This window comes from Sturnus vulgaris, chromosome 4 (genome assembly GCF_052056855.1).
Source record: "Sturnus vulgaris isolate bStuVul1 chromosome 4, bStuVul1.hap1, whole genome shotgun sequence".
Lineage (NCBI taxonomy): Eukaryota > Metazoa > Chordata > Aves > Passeriformes > Sturnidae > Sturnus > Sturnus vulgaris.
Window position 1 is genome coordinate 21,384,738 of NC_142246.1, and position 6,682 is coordinate 21,391,419.

General features: G+C 36.8%; 1 long non-coding RNA gene across 5 annotated transcripts in view; it reads right to left on the bottom strand.

The window, feature by feature from the left end:
* The window catches only part of LOC148223900 (uncharacterized), a 73,340-nt gene extending 72,287 nt beyond the window's left edge, over positions 1–1,053 (bottom strand). For all 5 annotated transcript variants that reach the window (XR_015803062.1, XR_015803061.1, XR_015803058.1 and 2 more), the window contains exon 1: positions 645–1,053. This is a non-coding gene — a long non-coding RNA (uncharacterized LOC148223900). The remainder of the gene's footprint in view (positions 1–644) is intronic.
* Positions 1,054–6,682: the final 5,629 nt, after the last annotated feature.

Below are 6,682 nucleotides of genomic sequence, written 5' to 3' on the forward strand. Positions count from 1 at the left end.
ACAAGTCAAAACCAGTCACCAACATCTCAGTGAGAGGGGTTAGGAAATGGAAGAGAATATGAGAACGCCTCTAAATTAATAATGAAATTGTACAAGGTAGTGGAACCACCTGTCCAGCAACATGAATTTCCATTTTCAAAGTTCATATAGCTGTAATAGCCCATCAATATAACCATCAGAGAATTTTTTATTTCATTGATACACTGAAATGGGAAAGGAATCTTCCTGAAAACAGGAAGAAGTCATAGTGTTGCTGGACTTAGCCAAAATATAGTACAAAAAGAAAAACGATAGCTCTTTAATTCTTTAATACTAATCTGGTGTCTGAAATGATGTGTTTAATCCTCTTCAAATCCAAATATAATTTTCTTCCTCAAAATCTGCATTCAAATCTAGGTTTTTTCAGCAAAGGAATTTTGAGTCAGAGCCATTTTATATTAATGGGTTTTCCTTTCTCTGTCTCTACACTAAATTATTGGTACTTACACTCACAAGAGAATTTTTAATTGAGAGCTTAATAAACATGCGAATTAGACTTTATGTGGAAAAAACACCAAATATTTAACATAATGAGAAAAATAATAAGAAAAGAATAAAATTCTGGAATTCTTTATCTGATGTGAGTTTGAAAAGACAAAACTTACCTTATTATACCCTTGCTGGCTGAAATTCTGAGGGATTACAACTGACAGGCAATAACACTGGCTGAAATTTCTGTGCTGGAGGCTGCACCAACTCTCTGAAGAAAATATACTGTTAAAAAAAAAAAAGATAGCGATTGTACTAGGAATCCAAATAAGCTTTCTAAAATCTCTCTGCTTTAAAGAGAGTTTGACATTTAAAAATTGAACTCCTTTACAAAGTCACATATTTTCTGATGTGTTTAAGTACTTTATGTGTTCAGTAAATGTCATAATGCCATTAATTCTCTTTGCAGAGACATGCAATATTTTTTCTGTTATCAAGAGGGTCCACACTGTTGTGCAACCAGTGCTGTGTTTTGCTGAGCACTGGAAATCTGGAGTAGATTGGCCTGTAAAAATTCAAAACTAATTGCTTAGAATTTAGGATTAAATGAACGTTTACACTTCAAGTAACAGAGTAAAAGCAAATTTTCAGGTTATACTTTTTTTTTCTTTTTACCTAGTTAGTAATTTTGAAAAGCATAAAAAAATAATTTTAATGTGGAATTTTTTGGCATCTTGGTATTTTTATCACATGACTAAACCAAGAAGGTTGCTAAGCAACCTTCTGCAGCCAGGGGAAAGCACAGGCAATCTGAACAGAAGATTTATGTTGGTGACTATAATACTAAAAAAAAAAAATAACAAAATATCTGAAACCTTCCATTTTTTTAACCCTTTGAGCTAAATATAAGTAATTTATACTTCCCAAATCAAGAGTTATTTGAGGAACTGTTTCAGCCACACAACTTTTGACATAAATTTTCAGGGAAAATAAATGGGTAAATAATTTTTTGTACCGCGCTATTGCAGCCTTGAAGTATTTCTGCTCAGTGTTGCTATGGTATTTACAGAAGCTTTTGAATATGAGGATCTTCCTCAGTTAAATAAGGGAGTAGGTAGATACCTACTTGCTTTTTCTTGCAGTGGTGCCTGGCGAAAATGAGGATGTGCCAGGATGTACCAGGGCTGACTGGAGAGAGCTGGCAGCAGGCACACAGCCCTGCCTGTGCCCTCGTGTCCTCAGGCTGCCAGGGCAAGGAGGGCTGGCTGCAGCCACCACAGCTCTGACCAGCTCCCAGAGAACAAGGTCACCTGGAACAAGTCCCCTGCTGCTGGCAAACAGCCCCCCTGCACAAACAACGTCTTTGCTGCAGCACAGGCATCCAAGCAATGGGATTTGTGATAGGACAAGGTTAGTTTAAATCTCCATTTAAACAGCTGTCCAGATCCATTTTCGAGTCCAAATTTACCCATCATAAACAATGCTAATACACCGCCACATATTCAGATGTGTGTCACTCATTGGTTGAGCATGCTGGAGTGGGATCCCTGGCTCATGGAGGCTGAATACATTAAACAAATACAAATGCCAATATACCATCCACCCCCTGACCTGGAGGCAGGCTTTATCTGGGAACTGCCCTGTGCTTTGAATTAGAGCAGCCTACAAGAATTACACATGGAAAACAAAGCTCATGGGGTCCAGATCCTTTCATATTGCATCATCCACTAGCATACCACAGGGCAAAGAACAAGTGTTAATAATAAGACCCTAAGTGGGTAATTAACTGAAATTAATTTTTACAATAGTGCAAAAAACAGCAGAAGACAAAAAAATTGTCAGTGAGTATCAGAGACAGATAAACAGAAGCTTGTGAAACAGTGGCCTGAACAGATTAAAGCCATTTGAAATTTTAAATAAAATAAATTTCTGCTGCTGATTTTTGATTCTTGCTGTCTATAAAAAATGAAAAATACATGCATTTTCATTGTACATGTACAGGTTTGCAACATGATTTTAGTCTCTTATACGAAATAACTAACATACTACAAATTTTGGTTGTGACTCAAAAATACAGATGTGATTACATCTTGTTAATATTAGCTCTGTAGTGAATCTATGAGATCCACTTATATGTTCCCATTATGTCCTTGAATTTGCATTGTATCTATATGTTGATAATTCAGTTGGGTGAAATATCCTCTAGTTTCAATCCCCCTGCCTTGGCATGGACACCTTTCACTAAACAGCATTGCTCACACACCCATCCAGCCTGGCCTTGAACACTGCCAGGGATGGCACATCCATATCCTTATCTGGGAAACCTGTTCCAGTGCCTCACCATATTCACAGCAAACAATTTTTTTCCTAGCATCTAATCTAAATCTATACTCTCAGTTTGAAGCCATTGCTTCCTGCCCTGTCACTACTTATCCTTGTAAAAAGACCTTCTCCAAGTTTCTAATTTGCTTTCCTTTGGAAATATGCATTTATTTTCCATAAATATTTTCCATAATTTCCATTTTTAAACACCTAAATTTCTGTAGATCTCTGATGTAAATCAGATGTTTATGCAATTCATGATTACTTTAAAAACAAAGCCCTGATACTCAGAAAGAGAGGTTAACTTCATATTTACTGGGGAAGTTCATTTCAACCTATAACTTCTGAATGAAGTTTAGAATACTTTGGATAAATCTGTAAAAGAGTGCTGATAACAAGAGAACCCTTGCCCTGCTTCTCACTTGTACTGCACCTTACTTCACAGGCCAGATTCTCCCATGAAGTACCTCTGCTTTGTTAAAGACAAAACTACTTTCAATTTCAAGTAGATGAATGCCTAACAAATGTTAATTAATTTGACCTCAGAAAACCATTGTTTGAGAGAGGAATGCTCCTGGAAACTACCACACAAAGAGAATGTGCTGCTTTCTCAAGGTTGATTGCAGAGTTGGTGACAAGGACAAGAACCTCTACCTCTACATTCCTTTTACTGCTGTCTCTAAGATCTGTCACTTCTCCCGTACACCTCAGTGTTTTGGGCAGAACATGTTCTGTCACAGGTCTCCCTGAGGTAACCTAAGAACTAGCAGTTATTTATATAAAGAAATATTATTCCCCTTCTACATGTTGGAGAAATTATTGAGGTGAATTAATTTGCCCAAGTTCACAAAGGACCTCAATGACTGAAGAGAAAAAACAAATTTGCTCTCCCTTTATGTGTCTAAATCCAATACTCCACTCTCAGCCACAAAGCATAACTTTTTAAAATGGTATCAGATCTGTTCAAGGAAAAATCACCTGGAGGCATACACAGAGGCTTGTTTATAATCATCAGGGACTAGGAGGCAGATCACTAACCCAGCTCTGTACACAGAAACCTGAAAGATAAGAGAGAGCACAGACATCATATCTGTTCTCAAGGCCACTTGGCTCTTTTGAGACCTCATTTTGCAGACTGCCAAGAGGACGTCTTGCAAGCTGGGGTCACTTCAACTTAGCTCCCAGCAGTGTGGTAAATCAGATCCTGTCTATGTACCACAATACAACCTCTCATTTGGAAGAAAAATCTGCGCTTAATAATCTATCAAGATGAAGAAAACATTGCAAAGGGAACTGCAGACCGCCGTGCCTGTGAGAGCTGACAGTTCAGCTGGCAGCAGGAGTAGATCTAGGAGTGAAGTACACAAGTCCTGCATTCATCTCCCTGAGTGATAATTCTAAAACCTATTTTGCCACCAGTGAGTGTTATTTCTCTGCTGACTGGAGAATCAAAGAAAAAAGGATGATAACACTATAATAATCAGCAACTTTTTTTCCCATAAGAGACTGAGAGTGAACTTCAAGCAGAGTTTTTAAAAGTGCTTCCATTCCACTGAGTGAAATCCTGACTTCTCTTGCAACCACGAGTGTTCTTGCTGCTGAATTCAGTGGAGCTAAGATTTCATCCATGATTGTTTAATTGTGACAACAAGCACTAGTATGTGTATTTACAACAGCTTAGTTCTCACTGCTGGTTTTTCATAAAATATGGCACTTTGCTGCAATGCTTCAGGATAAATCAGCCCTTTAGAAAATATAGCTAAAATGGACTACAAAGTTCAAATTGATAAAAGCCTTCTGGCATTTGGATTTGCAATATGTTAGATTAGATTGCAAACTACAGGGATCAGGAGCTAAAAATGTCAGAGTAAATTCAGTGACAGCTATCTTGTACCCAAAGTCTTAACATCTAATTTCTGTAAATGGTAATAAAGCATTAGAGTTTCTTACTTAACAGAGTTGTACATCTCCAGGCCAGGGTCAGGATGTTCAGTTCCCTGCAGATCTGAAGGGAAGCTTGCTGATCATCAAGTGAAGGGAATAAGCATCAGGATTTCTGGCATGCAAAGTAGGGGTTACAATTTTAAAAAGCAGCAGAATCAAGAAATAATCATAAGTAATGTTCATAAACCTTTTAGGAAAGTTCTGCTATGCAAAGAATAACTGGTATTAGAAACAGACCCCTTATCTCTGGAAAACACATTTGTTAGGCTTATAAACAAGATATAAATTATGTATACCCTTGCTGCTGTGACAAAATACAACAAATACATTAAAAAAACATTTCATTAAATTTTAAATAAATTGCAATTCTAACTCATGAGGAGATTGTTTCTTTCAAGAGGTTTTTTTTAATATAACTTTGTTTTATCCTTATATGGCAAAAGTTGCTGCCAACTCCTTCAGAAAAAAAACTATTGCCATTAATGCTGTAAAAAAGAAAAAAATAATGACTCATATAGCCACCAGGAAAAATATTTTTTTTCCAGTGAACAAGATTAATGGCCCTCTACCCTGGCCATTATGTGGTGTTAGAACAGTAAATTACAATAGCAGTCACCAAAATTTTTGCCTGCACATTTGAGAAATAAAAAAGTACTTCTCAATAGCAAATACATTTCAGTCTTCATGATTTTACCAAGAGGTTAGAAGGTTTTTTTCCCTCCAAAACACTTGAGTTTTCCTAATTGCTTCTGTAGCTCTGCTAGCATAAACCACTTTCTTTCTGTATAATTTAAATCTTATATGACAACGATATTCAGGTAATATAAATCTTTATCATTATTTCTTTCTTTTGGCTGATCTTTCTGTGCTTCCCTTCTTCTCCTCGTGTTTATCACTTCTTTTCATCCTCCATATTCTATACCACTCCCTCCAAATCAAACCAAATTCTCTTCTCTGCCTCTCTTTTTAGGTAAACAAAGACTTAGAGGAACATTACAAAAAGTAGTGGTGGGAGAACTTGCTCTCTAGTGACAGTATTTGCAAAGAAACCCCAGGTAGTATAGTATACAATATTGCTATTAATATCTCCTACAAAACTTGTTTAATTTAGGAGGAAAGAAGGCATTAAGTGCATTTTGCAGATTTTGCATGTCACATCACTTAACATATCCTTTTCCTGACCAATTAGGGGCATTTGTGAAAGGTCAGAGGTTCTGGATTGCAGAAACTGAGGCTATTTGGAACTTCTGTTCTGAGAGATTCTATAGGAGCTGAAGCAAAGCAGGGTAGCTAGTTTTGTTATAAAAAGTACAGCTGATCCAAACCATGCTTTCAAATACACTGCAGCTTTATCCATTTAATCTTATTCACTCCGAAGTAAAATCTTTTAAAGTAAGAAAAAAAATTGTAGGGCCATTCAATTGAGTCAAATGCTTCCTCCACATCAAAGTAGAAAAAATGTTTCATGCTTCTTGTTGTTTCAGTGGTCATATGTACAAATGAGAAAGGCTAAATACAGTGTTCGAAGCTCGTCCTTTGTCATAAAGCTGGATGTATCAGGTGGAATGAAATTCCCTTCAAAAGAGATTTTCAAAGCCACTAAGAATTGGCCTAACACTTTTTTGACTGCAGCTAATAGACGCTGCAGGCAGAGCTAAGGTGTATGGTCTCACTGACAGTTTAGGCAGAGAAGCCATGAAGAGAAGCCATGGGAGAAATAAGCACTCAGATTGAAGAAAAGTAGTCTCAAGAGATATAGCAAAATAAAATCCCAGTGATTAAATTAGAAATGCTTATTTGACAGAAATATGTCTAAGCACTGTTGATATAGTTCAGAAAGGAAATATTTTGACCAGGACAAGTGAGTGTTCCTGTATGTTCCTATGTGAATAACAAGAGTTATGGCTAAAATAAGGTCTTCCCTCAGTAGCTGCAGAAATCCCTGGTG